Source organism: Anomaloglossus baeobatrachus, chromosome 5 (assembly GCF_048569485.1).
Source record: "Anomaloglossus baeobatrachus isolate aAnoBae1 chromosome 5, aAnoBae1.hap1, whole genome shotgun sequence".
Classification (NCBI taxonomy): domain Eukaryota; kingdom Metazoa; phylum Chordata; class Amphibia; order Anura; family Aromobatidae; genus Anomaloglossus; species Anomaloglossus baeobatrachus.
The window spans coordinates 598,604,036-598,626,173 of record NC_134357.1 but is presented as its reverse complement, the minus strand read 5'-3'; positions in this window follow the sequence as shown (position 1 = coordinate 598,626,173).

The window sequence follows — 22,138 nt, the reverse complement described above, 5'->3', positions numbered from 1 at the left end:
GGGTCCTTAATAGATGCCGTAGACACTTCTATGAATACGGGAACAAGTGCAGCAGGACTTTAGCGAGAGCACTCAGACAACAACAGGCGACAACCTTTATATCAAAAATATCCCCATCACATCCCCAGGGTTCAATATTACACTCTTCGGTAGAAATAGCGGAGGCGTTCCAAAAATTCTATGAGTCCTTATATAATCTAGAGACAAATGACCCTGCGAAGTCAAAATCATCTTTTGAAAGAAAAATTTCAGAGTACCTCAGAGAAGCAAAAATGCCGAGGTTGGAAGATTCTGACATAGCTATGTTAGAAACTCCAATCTCAAAGCAAGAACTGGTGGACGCAATTACGTCATCAAAACCGGGAAAAGCTCCAGGGCCGGATGGCCTTCCCCTGATTTACTATAAAAAATTTACAGAGATGATATCTCCACACCTCCTGTCAGCATTAAATTCCAGGGCCTCAGAGGGCTCAACCCCTAATGCAGATTCGTTGAGAGCACATATTACGGTATTACCAAAAATAGGGAAAGATCCAACACAATGCGCCAGTTATCGCCCGATATCCCTGCTGAATGTGGACACAAAATTATTTGCCAAGATCTTAGCGAACAGGTTGGCTCCTTTTCTTTCTTCAATAATTCATCCAGATCAGGCGGGTTTCATGGCGGGCCGTGAGGCACGGGATAATACTGTTAAGGCCATTAATCTGATACATAAAGCTAAAATGGGGGGTCTACCGTCTATGCTTCTGTCAACAGATGCCGAAAAGGCTTTCGACAGAGTAGACTGGACCTTTATGGAAGCCACGCTCGGTTGTCTTGGGTTGGGACGCGGCATGATGAATTGGATCATGTCTTTATACTCGGTACCCTCGGCAAGAGTCCGGGTAAATGGGATTCTGTCCGACCCATTTAAAATATCTAACGGCACCCGGCAAGGATGCCCATTGTCTCCGCTAATCTTCATCCTGACGCTAGAACCCTTCCTCAGACATGTACGAGCCAATTCTGATATTACAGGCATTGGGGTTGGCCAGGCAACACATAAAGTAGCTGCATATGCGGATGATCTTCTGTTTTTCGTTTCGGCACCAAGGATTTCGCTCCCAAACTTAATGAGGGAGTTTCAGAAATTCTCCAGCCTATCAAACTTTAAGATAAATTTCACAAAATCTGAGGCTCTCAACATAAATCTTACTTTTAAAGAAATGGAAGAGTTGAAAACATCGTTTAGTTTTCGATGGGCAGCCCAATCCCTAAATTACCTGGGGGTACGTCTGACCAGTGACTTGGGTCTACTTTACTCACAGAACTTCCCATCTCTGTTATCTAGTATCAGGAAAGACTGTGACAGATGGGGGAAATTATTATTCTCCTGGTTTGGCAGATGCCAGATATATAAAATGAATGTCCTACCCAGAATTCTTTACCTGTTACAGGCGCTCCCAATCAAAATACCGTCTGGATTCTTCAAATCTCTGGAATCCATTCAGTCTTCGTTCATTTGGGGAGGTAAATCGGCACGCATAAAAAGAGCTATCTTACACAGGACCAAGGGGGGTGGGGGGATTGGGTTGCCAGATATAAGAAGATATCACTTAGCTGGGCATCTTACTATAATGATTGACTGGTGCAGGAACGGGTCTCAGAAGGCGTGGGTACAGATAGAGCAGTCCTTTTCCCCAATACCCCTCAACAAATTACCGTGGGTACTCTCTGAGGTCCCTGCAAGATTGAAATCACATCCAACTATCGGACCAACCGTGACATACTGCAATACTGGGAAGGTGCAATCGGAGTTGATACCCAGACACTCGAGCCTGACACCGATCTTGAGCCATCCTGCTTTTGAACCAGGTAGAACAGACCCAGTATTTCAGGCATGGGTTCGGGGCGGGGTGGACCGGGTGGAAGACTTTGGGATTCGGGACAACTGGCCGCAGGTGGAGGGTTTGGGGGTTAGACAGGATCCCATCCCACTGGGTCTATGGAGATGCTTACAATTGACGCATTTTTTCAGTAGTCTCCCAGCTAGGACCCACTTTCAACGTCCTAAGACACAGTTTGAAAAATTGTGTATGGGTTCAGGCACAATACGACATTCGCTTTCAGTGGTTTATTCACTTTTGTCTTCGTCCCCTGACCAACAACTTCCCCCGTTTGCTTCACAATGGGAATGTGATTTGGGTATTCAGCTGACACCAATACAGTGGGAACGGATCTTCAGATTGGCACACACATCTTCCATCAGCTCCAGGTTCCAGGAGGCTAGCTATAAACTGTTATCCAGATGGTACAGAGTACCCTCCAGGTTACATGTCATGTTTCCAACAGTAGACCCCACATGTTGGAGATGTGGCACAGCAGAGGGTAACATTTTACATGTGTTTTGGGGGTGTGAGGCGATCCGGCCCTTCTGGAAGGGAGTGTCCGACACCATTCGCCAGGTTACTGGCAATGACGAGGAGCTGGGACCTGCTGCTGCCCTATTGCATCACTGTGGGGTCCCTGAAAAAACCTATAAGAATTCTTTGAGGAAATTCCTTATTATGGCTGCGAGAGTATGCATACCTGAAAGATGGAGGAGCACGACCCCTCCCACGTTGGTCCAATGGATCAATAAGGTCAATGACCTCATGTACATGGAGGATTTAACCTCCTCGCTGCATGATACATATGAGAAATTCTGGTCCACTTGGCGAGAATGGTTGGACTTCCAACATTCAGAGGAATATAGCGTCCTGGTGGGGGGCGATGTGGCTGCCGATGGAACCGCAGTCCGCAACACTTAGCTGAATTCCCCTCCCTACCCCCCCCCCCCCCCGATTTCCTCCCTCTCTCCCCCCCCCTCTCTTCCCCTCCCCCTCCCATTTTTCTTCCTACTTTTCTATTCTTCTCACACTGATTGCCTAATAACTTCTCTTTCTTCTCTAGCCTTTCTATCTTTCTTGTTTCACATGTATTTGTGAGTCACCTTCGTTATCTGTTTTAATGTGAATCTGTATTAAAGCAAAAATGTGGTGGAACCTAGACTTATCAGGAACCCGGGAGGAGATATATGAAGGAACGTGATTCAGCAAGATACAAATATATATTTCCCGTTTGGCATCTTGTTAATGATATATGTATTGTAGTGCAAATTGGCCTGATTGGTCATAAGAACTGTATTATGTTATGTTGAAGGTTTTCACTTAAAAATAAAGAATTTAAAAAAAAAACATGTGGGGTGTACCAAGGAAAGCAGTGGCACCACAGTGCAGAGACAGCATTAGGCCTAGTCACAAGGAACGGGTAACTGATTCATATGTACATCTGCTTGCACCTATATCTTACTTGTATCTGCATTTCTGTCCCTAATCTATGTAAATTAATTGTGTATATATTGTTTTTTCTAGTGTGCCCTTAAGGTAATTAAATATATAATTTAACCTTGAGCTGTTTCTTTTATCTCAATCCCTGAGTCCCATGTCCCTGATCGGTTTAGTATTACACGCAACCTGGGCTGGTTTCTGGCCCGATATAGTCCTGTGAATGGACCAGGCTTATATCTAATGAGGTAGTGGTGGCAGACTACTGGGGTGGCCGAGCTCTGTTTCACTGTGGCTAGTGAAAGGGGTCTGTCGGCCTGTCAAGGTAGTGAGTGAGTGGGGTATCATAGTATCATAGTATCATAGTTTTTAAGGTTGAAGGGAGACTCTAAGTCCATCTAGTTCAACCCGTAGCCTAACATGTTGATCCAGAGGAAGGCAAAAAACCCCCCAATGTGGCAAACAAGTTCCAATGGGGGAAAAATGTCCTTCCTTCGTCCACATCCGGCATCAGACTAGTTCCCTGGATCAATACCCTGTCATAAAATCTAATATACATAACTGGTAATATTACATTTTTCAGGAAAGGCATCCAGGCTCTGCTTAATGTTAGTAGTGAATCACTCATTACAACATCATGCGGCAGAGAGTTCCATAGTCTCACTGCTCGTACAGTAAAGAATCCTCGTCTGTGATTATGATTAAACCTTCTTTCCTCAAGACGTAGCGGATGCCCCCGTGTTCCAGTCGCAGGCCTAGGTGTAAAGAGATCTTTGGAAAGGTCTCTGTACTGTCCCCTCATATATTTATACATTGTGATTAGATCCCCCCTAAGCCTTCGTTTTTCCTGTCTTGGTATTGCAGCCCCCCCATTCCTCTAATAATCTTGGTCGCTCTTCTCTGCACCCTCTCCAGTTCAGCTATGTCCTTCTTATATATCGGTGACCAGAATTGTACACAGTATATAAGTGCGGTCGCACTAGTGACTTGTACAGAGGTAGAAGTATATTTTTTTCATGAACACTTATACCTCTTTTAATACATCCCATTATTTTATTAGCCCTGGCAGCAGCTGCCTGACACTGGCCACTAAAGTGAAGTTTACCATCCACCCATACACCCAAGTCTTTTTCTGTGTCTGTTTTACCCAGTGTTCTACAATTAAGTACATAATCATAAATGTTATTTCCTCTACCCAAGTGCATGACCTTACATTTATCTACATTACACTTCAATTGCCACTTCTCAGCCCAATCCTCCAATTTACATAAATCTCCCTGTAATATAAAATTATCCTCCTCTGTATTGATTACCCTGCAGAGTTTAGTATCATCTGCAAATATTGAAATTCTACTCCGCATGCCCCCAACAAGGTCATTTATAAATATGTTGAAAAGAAGCGGGCCCAATACTGACCCCTGTGGTACCCCACTATGAACTGAGACCCAGTCCGAGTACGTACCATTAATAACCACCCTTTGTTTCCTATCACTGAGCAAGTTTTTAACCCAGTTACACATATTTTCCCCTATCCCCATTATTCTCATTTTATGTACCAACCTTTTGTGTGGCACCGTATCAAAAGCTTTTGAAAAGTCCATATACACAACATCCACTGCATTTCCCTGGTCCAGACTTGAACTTACCTCTTCATAGAAGCTGATCAAATTAGTTTGACAGGATCGATCCCTCATAAACCCATGTTGATCTCTGTCATAAGGTTATTTTTCTTGAGATACTCCAGTATAGCATCTCTCAAGAAACCCTCAAGGATTTTACCAACCGTAGAGGTTAAACTTACCGGCCTATAATTTCCCGGCTCAGTTTTTGTCCCCTTTTTGAATATTGGCACCACATTTGCTATGCGCCAGTCCTGCGGTACCGACCCTGTTATTAAGGAATCTGAGAAGATTAAAAATAATGGTCTATCTATCACAGAACTCAATTCCTGTAGTACTCTGGGGTGTATGCCATCCGGGCCCGGAGATTTGTCAACCTTAGTGATTTCGAGGCGGCGGCGTACTTCCTGCTGGGTTAAGCAGGTAATATTCAAGGGTGAATTTATGGTATCACTGGTCATGTCATCTGCCATGGCATTTTCTTGTATAAAAACCGTAGAAAAAAAGTCATTCAGCAGGTTGGCTTTACCCTCATCCCCCTCCACCATTTCACCAAGACTATTTTTAAGGGGGCCAACACTATCGCTTTTCAGTTTTTTACTGTTTATGTAGTTAAAGAATATTTTAGGATTATTTTTACCTTCTCTCGTAATGAGTCTCTCTGTCTCAAACTTAGCTAACTTAATTTGCTTTTTACATATTTTATTTAATTTTCTATAATTATATAATGCCTCATCACTACCTACCCTCTTTAATTCTTTTAAGGCTTTCTGTTTTTCTTTTATTGCTTCCCTTACAGCTCTATTTAGCCATAGGGGTTTCCTCCTATTTCTAGCATGTTTGTTCCCATAGGGTATATTTTCTGCACAAGCCCTATTCAGGATGCTCATAAAAGTCTCCCATTTGCTTTGTGTACTTTTATTACTTAGTACATCATCCCAGTTTATTGCACTAAGATCATCTCTCAACCGTTTAAAATTTGCTTTCCTGAAGTTTAGTGTCCTTGTAGCCCCTCTACTAGACATCTTACTAAAGAATACATGAAAACTTATTATTTTGTGATCACTATTCCCCAAGTAACCCCCAACTTGTATATTTGATATGCGGTCTGGCCTATTGGTTAGTACAAGGTCTAGTAGTGCTCCCCCTCTTGTGGGGTCCTGGACCATTTGTGAAAGGTAATTATCTTTCATTGTTATCAGAAATCTATTTCCTTTGCTGGAACTGCAAGTTTCTGTTCCCCAATTTATATCAGGATAGTTAAAGTCCCCCATAATAATTACCTCTCCGAGACTCGCTGCTTTATCAATTTGCTTTATGAGGAGATTCTCTGCCTCTTCCATAATATTCGGCGTCTTATAACACACCCCTATCAGTATTTTATTATTCATTCTCCCCCCCCTTATCTCCACCCATAGGGACTCTACATTCTCAGTACCCTCACATATGTTGTCACGCAGGATGGGTTGTAAGGATGATGTTACATATAGACACACACCTCCCCCTCGCTTATTTGTACGGTCATTCCTGAATAGGCTATAACCCTGTAAATTAACAGCCCAGTCATAGCTCTCATCCAGCCATGTCTCTGATATCCCCACTATAGCATCATTTTCTTCCAACAATATTAATTCTAATTCCTCCACCTTATTTGTGAGGCTTCGGGCATTAGTGTACATGCACGTTACGTATGACTCTGTACCTATATTCCTGCTTACTGTATTAACTGTCCTAACCCTTCCCCCCGTACCACCCCCAATTTCATTACTTGTGCCCTGGTCACTATCTGCACTACATTCCCCTTCTATAAAGTGAATACCCTCGCCCCCCATTCCTAGTTTAAACACTCCTCCAACCTTCTAGCCATCTTCTGCCCCAGCAGAGCTGCACCCTCCCCATTAAGATGCAGCCCATCCCTAGCATAGAATCTGTAGCCAACTGAAAAGTCGGCCCAATTCTCCAGGAACCCAAAACCCTCTTTCCTACACCAATTCCTGAGCCACCTGTTAACCTCCCTGATCTCTCTTTGCCTCTCTGGTGTGGCTCGTGGCACAGGTAGTATTTCCGAAAATACCACCTTTGAGGGCCATGCTTTAAGCTTACAACCTAATTCCCTGAAATCATCTTTAAGGACCTTCCACCTACCTCTAACTTTGTCATTTGTGCCAATGTGTACAATGACCGCTGGGTCCTCCCCAGCCCCTCCCAGTAATCTGTCAACCCGATCAGCGATGTGCCGAACTCGAGCACCAGGAAGACAACACACTGTTCGGCGATCCCTGTCTTTGTGACAGATTGCCCTATCTGTCCCCCTAATAATTGAGTCCCCCACTACCAGTACCTGTCTTGCCTGCCCTGCACTCCTATTCCCCCCCTTACTGGAGCAGACACTCCTCTGGCGTTCAGAGGTCATGCCTTGCTGCAGCAATGCTACCCCTGTAATGACATCCCCCTCATCTGCCAAGTTTGCAAACCTATTGGGGTGTGTCAGTTCAGGACTAGCCTTCCTAGCACTTTTCCCTTTGCCCCCCTTTCTAACTGTCACCCAGCTACCTACCTCACCGTCCTGGGGTGTTGCACCGGAGGTTGCCCGGCCCACTCTGTCTCCCTCACCATGCCTTTCTGTGCCTGCATGGACAGGGCGTGTCCGTGTAACACTGCGCCAAGCTGATCTTACATCCTGGGGGTGGGGAACGTCATGTATTGGTGGAAACAATGAGACCGTTTCATGTTACTCCGATGTATTAGAGACATCAGAGCGGGGCTACGATGTGCGGTTTCATCATAGATTGGTGACAGCAGTGGGATGTCTGCGTCACCCCCCTGGCTGTTCCTCACAGTCGCCAAACCTAAAAAAAATGATATAAACCTTGTAGCGCTGTAAACGTACTGACCCAAGGAATAATGCCATCTAATCATTTATAAGGTGAATGGCGTAAAAAATAAACAAATAAAGTCAATTCTTCACTTGCTGTTGATTTGTTCATTCTGCCTCCCACAGATCGCAGTACGGTACGGCTCATGTTTATCCTGCGCTCTACGCTGAGCGCTTACACAAGGGATTACATGTAAATATCTAAAAATTGTGATTGAGACAAAATTCCCAACGGAAAATTCCCTGTAATGAAAAGGGAGGCACATTGACCTCAAGTCTGGCCTGTGGTCCGGCGGTGTCCGTCTGTTTACGCCTTCTTTTAGGCGTGCACAAAAGTGCGGTCATCAACAGTTTTGTTCACCTTTGAAAAGACGGACACCTCTGAAGAGAGGCCGAAGAGAGGCCAGAGTAAAGGCCGCTTTACACGCTGCGATATTGCTACCCGCCCCCATCTGTTGTGCGACACGGGCAAATCTCTGCCCGTGCCGCACAACATCACCCAGACTCATCACACTACTTACCTGCCCTGCAACGTTGCTGTGACCGGCGAACCGCCTCCTTTCTAAGGGGGCGGTTCATTCAGCGTCACAGCGACGTCACAGCTGCGTTACTGAACCGCCGCCCAATAGAAGCGGAGGGGCGGAGATGAGCGGGACGTAACATCCCGCCCACCCTCTTCCTTCCGCATTGTGGCCGGGAGGCAGGTAAGGAGAGGTTCCTCGTTCCTGCGGTGTCACACGGAGCGATGTGTGCTGCCGCAGGAACGAGGAACAACTTCGTTACTGCTGCAGTAACGATTTTTGATAATGGACCCCCGTGTCGCCGATTAGCGATTTTGCACGTTTTTGCGACGATGCAAAATCGCTCATAGGTGTCACACGCAACGGCATCGCTAATGCGGCCGGATGTGCGTCACCAATTCCATGACCCCAACGACTTCGCATTAGCGATGTCATAGCGTGTAAAGCCCCCTTAGGGCTATGTTCTCACTGGGCGTTTTTGCAGCATTTTTTAGCTGCAGATATTTACCGAATCCCCAGTGAGGCTGTACACTCTCGCGGCTTCTCCACTTCCCCACTCATTACATATTCACTGTTTTCATCTGTGATTGGTTGCAGTCAGACACGCCCCCAGCATGAGTGCAACCAATCACTGACCCGGTCTGCGGGTCTATACAGAGAGTGAGTGAGCCACACATTCAGCAGTGACCTCACTCAGACTCGCCAGCTATGACCGGGAATCACCTGAGTGCCGTCACCGCTGATCGTGCGGCTCATTCATTCTCTGGAGCTCACAGCAGGCAGTCATGTTCTATGGCTGCTCGCTGTGCTTCTTCAGATGAAGCAGAGCTGAATCGTCGTGGGACCTCGTGTGGATTACGTCGGAACTGCAGGGGTGTTTATGGGGTTAATAAAGGGGTGTGAGAGGGGGTTTGTTGTAATTTTATTTCAAATAAAGGATTTTTTCAGTGTTTGTGTTTTATTTCTTGTCACTTATTACAGATTAGTAATGTGGGGGGGCTCATAGACGCTGCCATTACCAATCTAGGGCTTAGTCGCAGTTATGAGTTGCGATTAACCCCTGATATTACCCCGATTGCCACCACACTAGGACAACGGGAAGAGCCGGATACAGTGCTGGGATTGTTGTATCTAATGGATGCGACAATCCTGGGTGGCTGCAGGCTGATATTTTTAGGTTGGGTCTCCTCAGCCTGAGAATACCAGCCCCTAGCTGTGGGCTTTATCTTGGCTGGGTATCAAAATTGGGGGGGGGGCCACATACTGTTTTTTGTTTGTTTTATTATTTATTTAAATAATTAAAAAAACAGCATGGGGTCCCTCTTATGTTAATACACAGCCAAGATAAGCGCACAGCGGGGGGCTGCAGGCTGTAACCCTGGCTTTATCAGTGCTGGGTATCATAATATGGAGGGACCCTATGTCATTTTTTTAATTTATTTATTACTGAACAATAGACCTGCAGATCGGGTCTGTGATTGGTTTCAGTCAGACACTGTCACACAGGCTGGGGGCCTATGACACTGGTGCACTGGGAAAGCAGTGAATATGCATGAGGCAGCTCTGGAAGTAGGAGGAGCCACGGGAGCAGGTACGTTTGATCCTAGAATGTATGGGCTCCTACTAGGTTAGAGGGCGTGACCAGCTGGGTTAGAGAGCTTGGCCATGTTTTCTCCCTTCCACTACAGTCATGCTTCGCCCCCCATGGGATAGGGGCCTGTTGAATGACGTCATACCTAGAAGGAGCCCATACACTCTAGCATCTACCGGAGACCGGTAAGTATAGAGCGCTTGCTTTACTTTTGTTTTTTCTTTCTACCTTTTTTGTTACTACTCGAGTGCCGGATCCAAGTCAATCCCGGCCCGGCCCAGCACTCGGGTACTTTTAACCCCTGCTGGTCTTGACATCACAGAAAAACAATGCTGTAAAAAAGCCACAAAAACCGCAGATGACATCCTGCCACAAGGTAAGTTTTTGGTCAGGAAAAAAACGCTGCAAAAACGTCCTGTGTGAACATAGCCTAACTCTGCGGCCTCATTAGTGGTTTCACTTGAATCACGTATTTTGGAGATGTAGATGGAATCCCCAATATAAGTCCTCAGCATAGAGCACAGGATAAATGTGAACGGATCCAAAATGTTCTGTACCCAAATCGCCACCAGATAGCAACTCAACCCATGAAAACCCAAGTCCCCACTCAGCTCCGTCATCTGTTAACAAAAATATAGGGGGCTTTCATGTTACTGGTAACACTAAGGCTCTGGAACACAATGCTATGGCTCCCCCCACTCAAAAAAATGCAGCAAAGTCTAAGCTTGCAAATCCAAATGCCCCCCTTTATTCTGAGCCCCACAATGTGCCTAAACCACAGTTAGCATCCACATGTGTGGCATTGTTGTGTGAGGAAAGCCCACTTAATTTACGGGGTTTCCAGAAGCACGCTGTGGGCACCATGTATAGGCACTACAATGTACGGACACTACAATGTACTGGGCACAAGGACTTATTTGCCATTTTTAATTCTGCAACATTCACTGTGCTTGACTCATGGGCGTTTTCCAGGAATTAAATCGTCACTACACCCATAGATGAACTCTCAGAGGGGTGTAATTTCCAAAATGTGGTCACTTGAGGGGGTTTCTCTTGTTTTGGCATGTAGGGGCTCTGCAAATGGAGTCCGCAAACTATTCTAAGAAAATCTGTGCTCCAAAAATCAAGTGGTGCTCCTTCCCTCCCGAGCCCTGTGATGCGGCCAAACAGTACTGTATGGTCACATGTGGGGCATTGCCACGTTCAGGAGAAATTGTGTAACACATTATGGGGCTTTTTTTTTTACCTGTTCCCCTTGTAAAAATTGGAAATCTGGGGTTAAAACAATATTTTAGTGGTAAAAATGTAATTATTTTTCTTTACCGCCCAATAGTATAACATTTTGTGACACACCTATAGTGTCAATATTCTCACTGCACCTCAACATGAATTCATTGGGGGATGCAGTTTGCAAAATGGGGTCACTTATGGGGTGTTTCTGCTGTTCTGGCACCTCGCTCTGCCAATGTGACATAGCACCTACAAACCATTCCAACTAAATCTGCACCCCAATAGGGCGCTTCTTCCCTTCTAAGCTTTGGTCTGTGCCTCAAAAGCACATATAGGGTACTGGTGTACTCAGGAGAAATTGCACAACAAATTGTATGGTCCATGGTCTCCTGTGACCCTTGTGAAAATGAAAGATTTGGGGTTAAAAAAACATGTTTGTGGTGAAAAGGAATTTTTTCATTTTCACAGCTCAATGTTATAAAATTCTGTAAATTCCACCGGGGGATTCCTGGTGCTCACCAACCATCTAGATACATTCCTTGAGGGGGCTAGTTTCCAACGTGGGGTCACTTGTGGGGGAGCTCCACTCTTTAGGCACCTAAGGGGGTCTCAAAACATGACGTGGCGTCCTCTAATGATTCTGGACAATTTTGTAGCTCCTTCCCTTCCGAGCCCTGCAATGCGCCCAAACAGTAGATTTCCACCACATATGGGGTATCGGCGTACTCAGGACAAATTGCACAATACATTTTATGGTACAATTTCTTCTTGTACCCTTGTAAAAATGGAACATTTTATGACTAAAGTAACATTTTTGTGGGAAAAAGTAACATTTTAATTTTTCCCGCCTGATCCTCGGGACATAAATGAGGTGGATTTGGGAAGGATGGGGAGTTTGAGGTGCAGAGAGTTCTGGTGCCGGTTGCTGTAAAGGTGACGATCCAGAGGAGAAGATCTGCATGCTGATCGTAAGGTAAGAGTTTTATCAGTGATGTCGGAGGATGGGTATTTTGGAGGGTCCAGTGGCCCCTGGTGGAAGGGGGGAGTACTGTCATGTCTCGGCATTGATCCGGCAGCCTTCTGGGCTGTGATCCGTCTCCACACTACACCACACTCAGGTTTGGTCACTATCCGGGTCCTGAACAATTTGTCTTTGTGTTTCCATGTTTTGTATTCATCATCGCCAAGTGTTTCCTATGCAGTAGCTCAGTCTGGCCTATCACACGGCGGGTGTAAGTAGCCTTCCCCGGGCTTCCATTACTGCTGGTTTGGGGTTTCTCCTTATTGTTGTTTTTGCTTAGGAGATACGTGGAGCCCTCGATGGCTGGTTACGGAGCTATTGCTCCAAGTCTCACCTAAGTTCTCCGGTTAGGGTCGCCTCTGTCTGAGCAGGGACCTCTAGAGACTGCGCACCTGAGACCTCCAGTGTGAACAAGAGCCAGGCGGGTCCGGTGCAGTAGTTTACGTAAACCCCTATTTCTTCACTACTCACCACATGTGCACTTTTACGTGCAGAACAATCATCACTGTGGGGGGGTCCGGGGTGTATATAATCACCTATAATCATCACTGTGGGGGGGTCCGGGGTATATATAATCACCTATAATCATCACTGTGGGGGGGACCGGGGTGTATATAATCACCTATAATCATCACTGTGGGGGGGTCCGGGGTATATATAATCACCTATAATCATCACTGTGGGGGGGTCCGGGGTGTATATAATCACCTATAATCATCACTGTGGGGGGGGTCCGGGGTATATATAATCACCTATAATCATCACCGTGGGGGGGTCCGGGGTGTATATAATCACCTATAATCATCACTGTGGGGGGGTCCGGGGTGTATATAATCACCTATAATCACCACTGTGGGGGGGTCCGGGGTGTATATAATCACCTATAATCATCACTGTGGGGGGGTCCGGGGTGTATATAATCACCTATAATCACCACTGTGGGGGGGTCCGGGGTGTATATAATCACCTATAATCATCACTGTGGGGGGGTCCGGGGTATATATAATCACCTATAATCATCACTGTGGGGGGGTCCGGGGTGTATATAATCACCTATAATCATCACTGTGGGGGGGTCCGGGGTGTATATAATCACCTATAATCATCACTGTGGGGGGGTCCGGGGTGTATATAATCACCTATAATCATCACTGTGGGGGGGTCCGGGGTATATATAATCACCTATAATCATCACTGTGGGGGGTCCGTGGTATATATAATCACCTATAATCATCACTATGGGGGGGACCGGGGTGTATATAATCACCTATAATCATCACTGTGGGGGGGTCCGGGGTATATATAATCACCTATAATCATCACTGTGGGGGGGTCCGGGGTGTATATAATCACCTATAATCATCACTGTGGGGGGGTCCGGGATGTTTATATGATCCCCAGTAACCATCACCGAGGGAGGTCCCATGTCATTCCCCCCGCCCCCCGTATTCTGTGGGCCCTGTGTGATAGCCACCATGGTCCCGTGTGATCGAACCCCCCCGTATTCTGTGGGCCCTGTGTGATCAACCTCCTTGTATTCTGTGGGCTCTGTGTGATTTGTCCTCCCATGCATTCTGTGGCCCCGTATGATCAACCCCTGTGTTCTGTGGACGCCGTGTGATCGCCCCCTGTGTTCTGTGGCCCCGTGTGATCGCCCCCTGTGTTCTGTGGCCCCGTATGATCAACCCGTGTTCTGTGGCCCCGTGTGATCGCCCCCTGTGTTCTGTGGCCCGTGTGATCGCCCCCTCTGTTCTGTGGCCCCGTGTGATCGCCCCTGTGTTCTGTGGCCCCGTGTGATCGCCCCTGTGTTCTGTGGCCCCGTGTGATCGCCCCCTGTGTTCTGTGGCCCCGTGTGATCGCCTCCTGTGTTCTGTGGCCCCGTGTGATCGCCTCCTGTGTCCTGTGGCCCCGTGTGATCGCCCCCTGTGTTCTGTGGCCCCGTGTGATCGCCTCCTGTGTTCTGTGGCCCCGTGTGATCGCCCCCTGTGTTCTGTGGACCCGTGTGACCACCCCCTGTGTTCTGTGGCCCCGTGTGATCGCCTCCTGTGTTCTGTGGCCCCGTGTGATCGCCTCCTGTGTTCTGTGGCCCCGTGTGATCGCCTCCTGTGTTCTGTGGCCCCGTGTGATCGCCCCCCTGTGTTCTGTGGCCCCGTGTGATCGCCCCCTGTGTTCTGTGGCCCCGTGTGATCGCCCCCTGTGTTCTGTGGTTCTGTGTGATTGCCCCCTGTGTTCTGTGGCCCCGTGTGATCACCCCCTGTGTTATGTGGTCCCGTGTGATCGCCCCGTGTTCTCTGGCCCCGTGTGATCGCCCCCTGTGTTCTGTGGACGCCGTGTGATCGCCCCCTGTTTTCTGTGGCCCCGTGTGATTGCCCGCTGTGTTCTGTGGCCCCGTGTGATCGCCCCCTGTGTTCTGTGGCCCCGTGTGATCGACCCCTGTGTTCTGTGGCCCCGTGTGATCGCCCCGTGTTCTCTGGCCCCGTGTGATCGCCCCCTGTGTTCTGTGGCCCCGTGTGATTGCCCCCTGTGTTCTGTGGCCCCGTGTGATCGCCCCCTGTGTTCTGTGGCCCCGTGTGATCACCCCCTGTGTTCTGTGGCCCCGTGTGATCACCCCCTGTGTTCTGTGGCCCCGTGTGATCGCCCTCTGTGTTCTGTGGCCCCGTGTGATCGCCCCCTGTGTTCTGTGGCCCCGTGTGATCGCCCCCTGTGTTCTGTGGCCCCGTGTGATCGCCTCCTGTGTTCTGTGGCCCCGTGTGATCGCTTCCTGTGTTCTGTGGCCCCGTGTGATTGCCTCCTGTGTTCTGTGGCCCCGTGTGACCATCCCCTGTGTTCTGTGGCCCCGTGTGATCGCCTCCTGTGTTCTGTGGCCCCGTGTGATCGCCTCCTGTGTTCTGTGGCCCCGTGTGATCGCCCCCTGTGTTCTGTGGCCCCGTGTGATCGCCCCCTGTGTTATGTGGCCCCGTGTGATCGCCCCCTGTGTTCTGTGGCCCCGTGTGATCGCCCCCTGTGTTCTGTGGCCCCGTGTGATCGCCCCCTGTGTTATGTGGCCCCGTGTGATCGCCCCCTGTGTTCTGTGGCCCCGTGTGATCGCCCCCTGTGTTCTGTGGCCCCGTGTGATCGCCCCCTGTGTTCTGTGGCCCCGTGTGATCGCCCCCTGTGTTCTGTGGCCCCGTGTGATCGCCTCCTGTGTTCTGTGGCCCCGTGTGATCGCTTCCTGTGTTCTGTGGCCCCGTGTGATCGCCTCCTGTGTTCTGTGGCCCCGTGTGATCGCCTCCTGTGTTCTGTGGCCCCGTGTGACCATCCCCTGTGTTCTGTGGCCCCGTTTGATCCCCCCATATTCTGTGGCCCCCTGTAGTTTGTACACCTCCCTTTTTGTGCTCCAGTGAGGACTGCACAGGGCCCCGTGAATGTACATGACTAGAAATGAGGCGCTGCTCTGCCAATCATCGTAGTTCATGGTCCTGTCTGCAGAGGACCCCTGTACCCGATTTTAGGGGGGCTTAATAGTGAGGGTCTCCTGTGCTGGAGCAATGAATGGAGAGCACAGCACACAATGGTTTGACAAATATCTGTTTATTAATAGTGCAGGATCATTAATGATTATCTGGAATGTTCCGGACATTTAATCAATAGAAATAGTTACAAAAACATGTTCCCCTGGTGTCTGACTAAAGGCACAACACTCTGGTGTAGTCCTAGATCAGTCACCCGCTCCTGACCACTGATTTCAGACCCTACATCGGGAGGATCAGTCACCTGCTCCTGACCCCTGATGTCAGACCCTACATAGGAGGATCAGTCACCAGCTCATGACCCCTGATGTCAGACACTATATAGGAGGATCAGTCACCCGCTCCTGACCCCTGATGTCAGACCCTACATAGGAGGATCAGTCACCAGCTCATGACCCCTGATGTCAGACCCTACATAGGAGGATCAGTCACCTGCTCCTGACCCCTGATGTCAGACCCTACATAGGAGGATCAGTCACCAGCTCATGACCCCTGATGTCAGACACTATATAGGAGGATCAGTCACCCGCTCCTGACCCCTGATGTCAGACACTACATAGGAGGATCAGTCACCCGCTCCTGACCCCTGATGTCAGACACTGCATAGGAGGATCAGTCACCCACTCCTGACCCCTGATATCAGACCCTACATAGGAGGATCAGTCACCCGCTCCTGACCCCTGATTTCAGACCCTACATCGGGAGGATCAATCACTTGCTCCTGACCCCTGATGTCAGACACTGCATAGGAGGATCAGTCACCCGCTCCTGACCCCTGATATCAGACCCTACATAGGAGGATCAGTCACCCGCTCCTGACCCCTGATGTCAGACCCTACATAAGAGGATCAGTCACCAGCTCATGACCCCTGATGTCAGACACTACATAGGAGGATCAGTCACCTGCTCCTGACCCCTGATGTCAGACACTACATAGAGAGGATCAGTCACCCGCTCCTGACCCCTGATGTCAGACCCTACATCGGGAGGATCAGTCACCTGCTCCTGACCCCTGATGTCAGACACTACATAGAGAGGATCAGTCACCCGCTCCTGACCCCTGATGTCAGACACTACATAGAGAGGATCAGTCACCTGCTCCTGACCCCTGATGTCAGACCCTACATCGGGAGGATCAGTCACCTGCTCCTGACCCCTGATGTCAGACACTACATAGGAGAATCAGTCACCTGCTCCTGATCCCTGATGCCAGACCCTACATCGGGAGGATTAGTTACCCGCTCCTGACCGTTGATGTTAGACCCTACATCGAGGGGATCAGTCACCCACTTCTGACCCCTAATGTCAGACCCTACATCGGGGTGATCAGTCACCTGCTCCTGAGCCATGATGTCAGACCCTACATCGGGAGAATCAGTCACCTGCTCCTAAACCCTGTTATCACACAAAACATAGGAGGATCAGTCACCTGCTCCTGACCCCTGATGTCAGACCCTACATCAGGAGGATCAGTCACCTGCTCCTGACCACTGATGTCAGACCCTACATCAGGAGGATCAGTCACCTGCTCCTGACCCCTGATGTCAGACCCTACATCAGGAGGATCAGTCACCCGCTCCTGACCCCTAATGTCAGACCCTACATAGGAGGATCAGTCACCTGCTTCTGACCCCTGATGTAAGACCCTACATAGGAGGATCAGTCACCTGCTCCTAACCACTAATGTCAGACCCCTCATAGGAGGATCAGTCACCCGCTCCTGACCCCTAATGTCAGACCCTACATAGGAGGATCAGTCACCTGCTTCTGACCCCTGATGTCAGACACTACATCGGGAGGATAAGTCACCTGCTCCCGACCCCTAAGGTCAGACCCTACATAGGAGAATCAGTCACCTGCTCCTGATCCCTAATGTCAGACCCTACATCGGGAGGATAAGTCACCTGCTCCTGACCCCTGATGTCAGATCCTACATTGGCAGGATCAGTCACCTGCTCCTGACCCCTGATGTCAGACCCTACGTAGGAGGATCAGTCACCCGCTCCTGACCCCTGATATCAGACACTACATAGGAGGATCAGTCACCCGCTCCTGACTCCTGATGTCAGACCCTACATCGGAAGGATCAGTCACCTGCTCCTGACCCCTGATATCAGACACTACATAGGAGGATCAGTCACCTGCTCCTGACCCCTGATGTCAGACCCTACATCGGGAGGATGTCACCTGCTCCTGACCCCTAATGTCAGACCCTACATAAAAGGATCAGTCACCCTCTCCTGACCCCTGATGTCAGACTCTACATAGGAGGATCAGTCACCTGCTCCTGACCCCTGATGTCAGACCCTACATCGGAAGGATCAGTCACCAGCTCCTACCCCTGATATCAGATACTACATAGGAGGATCAGTCACCTGCTCCTGACCCCTGATGTCAGACCTTACATCGGAAGGATCAGTCACCTGCTCCTGACCCCTGATTTCAAACACTACATATGAGGATCAGTCACCTGCTCCTGACCCCTGATGTCAGACCCTACATCGGAAGGATCAGTCACCTGCTCCTGACCCCTGATTTCAAACACTACATATGAGGATCAGTCACCTGCTCCTGACCCCTGATGTCAGACCCTACATCGGGAGGATCAGTCACCCGCTCCTGACCACTGATATCAGACACTACATAGGAGGATGTCACCCGCTCCTGAGCCCTGATATCAGACACTACATCTGAAGATCAGTCACCTGCTCCTGAGCACTGATATCAGACACTACATTGGGAGGATCAGTCGCCCGCTCCTAGCCCCTGATATCAGACACTACATTGGGAGGATCAGTCGCCCGCTCCTAGCCCTTGATATCAGACACTACTTTGGGAGGATCAGTCATCCACTCCTAGCCCCTGATATCAGACACTACATTGGGAGGATCAGTCACCCATTACTGACCCCTGATATCAGACACTACATTGGGAGGATCAGTCGCCCACTCCTGGCCCCTGATATCAGACACTACATTGGGAGGATCAGTCACCCACTCCTGACCCCTGATATCAGACACTACATTGGGAGGATCAGTCACCTGCTCCTGACCCCTGATATCAGACACTACATTGTGAGGATCAGTCATCCACTCCTAGCCCCTGATATCAGACACTACATTGGGAGGATCAGTCATCCACTCCTGGCCCCTGATATCAGACACTACATTGGGAGGATCAGTCACCCGCTCCTGACCCCTGATATCAGACACTACATTGGGAGGATCAGTCACCTGCTCCTGACCCCTGATATCAGACACTACATTGGGAGGATCAGTCGCCCACTCCTGGCCCCTGATATCAGACACTACATTGGGAGGATCAGTCACCTGCTCCTGATCCCTGATATCAGACACTACATTGGGAGGATCAGTCGCCCACTCCTGGCCCCTGATATCAGACACTACATTGGGAGGATAAGTCACCCACTCCTGGCCCCTGATATCAGACACTACATTGGGAGGATCAGTCGCCCACTCCTGGCCCCTGATATCAGACACTACATTGGGAGGATCAGTCAGCTGCTCCTGGCCCCTGATATCAGACACTACATTGGGAGGATCAGTCACCCACTCCTGGCCCCTGATATCAGACACTACATTGGGAGGATCAGTCATCCACTCCTAGCCCCTGATATCAGACACTACATTGGAAGGATCAGTCGCCCGCTCCTAGCCCTTGATATCAGACACTACTTTGGGAGGATCAGTCATCCACTCCTAGCCCCTGATATCAGACACTACATTGGGAGGATCAGTCACCCATTACTGACCCCTGATATCAGACACTACATTGGGAGGATCAGTCACCCACTCCTGGCCCCTGATATCAGACACTACATTGGGAGGATCAGTCACCCGCTCCTGACCACTGATATCAGACACTACATAGGAGGATGTCACCCGCTCCTGAGCCCTGATATCAGACACTACATCTGAAGATCAGTCACCTGCTCCTGAGCACTGATATCAGACACTACATTGGGAGGATCAGTCGCCCGCTCCTAGCCCCTGATATCAGACACTACATTGGGAGGATCAGTCGCCCGCTCCTAGCCCTTGATATCAGACACTACTTTGGGAGGATCAGTCATCCACTCCTAGCCCCTGATATCAGACACTACATTGGGAGGATCAGTCACCCATTACTGACCCCTGATATCAGACACTACATTGGGAGGATCAGTCGCCCACTCCTGGCCCCTGATATCAGACACTACATTGGGAGGATCAGTCACCCACTCCTGACCCCTGATATCAGACACTACATTGGGAGGATCAGTCACCTGCTCCTGACCCCTGATATCAGACACTACATTGTGAGGATCAGTCATCCACTCCTAGCCCCTGATATCAGACACTACATTGGGAGGATCAGTCATCCACTCCTGGCCCCTGATATCAGACACTACATTGGGAGGATCAGTCAGCTGCTCCTGACCCCTGATATCAGACACTACATTGGGAGGATCAGTCGCCCACTCCTGGCCCCTGATATCAGACACTACATTGGATCAGTCACCCGCTCCTAGCCCTTGATATCAGACACTACTTTGGGAGGATCAGTCATCCACTCCTAGCCCCTGATATCAGACACTACATTGGGAGGATCAGTCACCCATTATTGACCCCTGATATCAGACACTACATTGGGAGGATCAGTCACCCGCTCCTGACCCCTGATATCAGACACTACATTGGGAGGATCAGTCGCCCACTCCTGACCCCTGATATCAGACACTACATTGGGAGGATCAGTCACCCACTCCTGGCCCCTGATATCAGACACTACATTGGGAGGATCAGTCACCTGCTCCTGACCCCTGATATCAGACACTACATTGGGAGGATCAGTCATCCACTCCTAGCACCTGATATCAGACACTACATTGGGAGGATCAGTCGCCCGCTCCTAGCCCCTGATATCAGACACTACATTGGGAGGATCAGTCGCCCGCTCCTAGCCCTTGATATCAGACACTACTTTGGGAGGATCAGTCATCCACTCCTAGCCCCTGATATCAGACACTACATTGGGAGGATCAGTCACCCATTACTGACCCCTGATATCAGACACTACATTGGGAGGATCAGTCGCCCACTCCTGGCCCCTGATATCAGACACTACATTGGGAGGATCAGTCACCCACTCCTGACCCCTGATATCAGACACTACATTGGGAGGATCAGTCACCTGCTCCTGACCCCTGATATCAGACACTACATTGGGAGGATCAGTCGCCCACTCCTGGCCCCTGATATCAGACACTACATTGGGAGGATCAGTCAGCTGCTCCTGGCCCCTGATATCAGACACTACATTGGGAGGATCAGTCACCCACTCCTGGCCCCTGATATCAGACACTACATTGGGAGGAACAGTCATCCACTCCTGACCCCTGACATCAGACACTACATTGGGAGGATCAGTCACCCACTTCTGGCCCCTGATATCAGACACTACATAGGAGGATCAGTCACCCGCTCCTGACCCCTGATATCAGACACTACATTGGGAGGATCAGTCACCTGCTCCTGGCCCCTGATATCAGACACTACATTGGGAGGATCAGTCATCCACTCCTAGCCCCTGATATCAGACACTACATTGGGAGGATCAGTCATCCACTCCTGGCCCCTGATATCAGACACTACATTGGGAGGATCAGTCACCTGCTCCTGACCCCTGATATCAGACACTACATTGGGAGGATCAGTCATCCACTCCTGGCCCCTGATATTAGACACTACATTGGGAGGATCAGTCAGCTGCTCCTGACCCCTGATATCAGACACTACATTGGGAGGATCAGTCGCCCACTCCTGGCCCCTGATATCAGACACTACATTGGATCAGTCACCCGCTCCTGATCCCTGATATCAGACACTACATTGGGAGGATCAGTCGCCCACTCCTGGCCCCTGATATCAGACACTACATTGGGAGGATCAGTCAGCTGCTCCTGGCCCCTGATATCAGACACTACATTGGGAGGATCAGTCACCCACTCCTGGCCCCTGATATCAGACACTACATTGGGAGGATCAGTCATCCACTCCTGACCCCTGACATCAGACACTACATTGGGAGGATCAGTCACCCACTCCTGGCCCCTGATATCAGACACTACATAGGAGGATCAGTCACCCGCTCCTGACCCCTGATATCAGACACTACATTGGGAGGATCAGTCACCTGCTCCTGGCCCCTGATATCAGACACTACATTGGGAGGATCAGTCACCCACTCCTGGCCCCTGATATCAGACACTACATTGGGAGGATCAGTCGCCCACTCCTGGCCCCTGATATCAGACACTACATTGGGAGGATAAGTCACCCATTACTGACGCCTGATATCAGACACTACATTGGGAGGATCAGTCACCTGATCCTGATCCCTGATATCAGACACTACATTGGGAGGATCAGTCATCCACTCCTGGCCCCTGATATCAGACACTA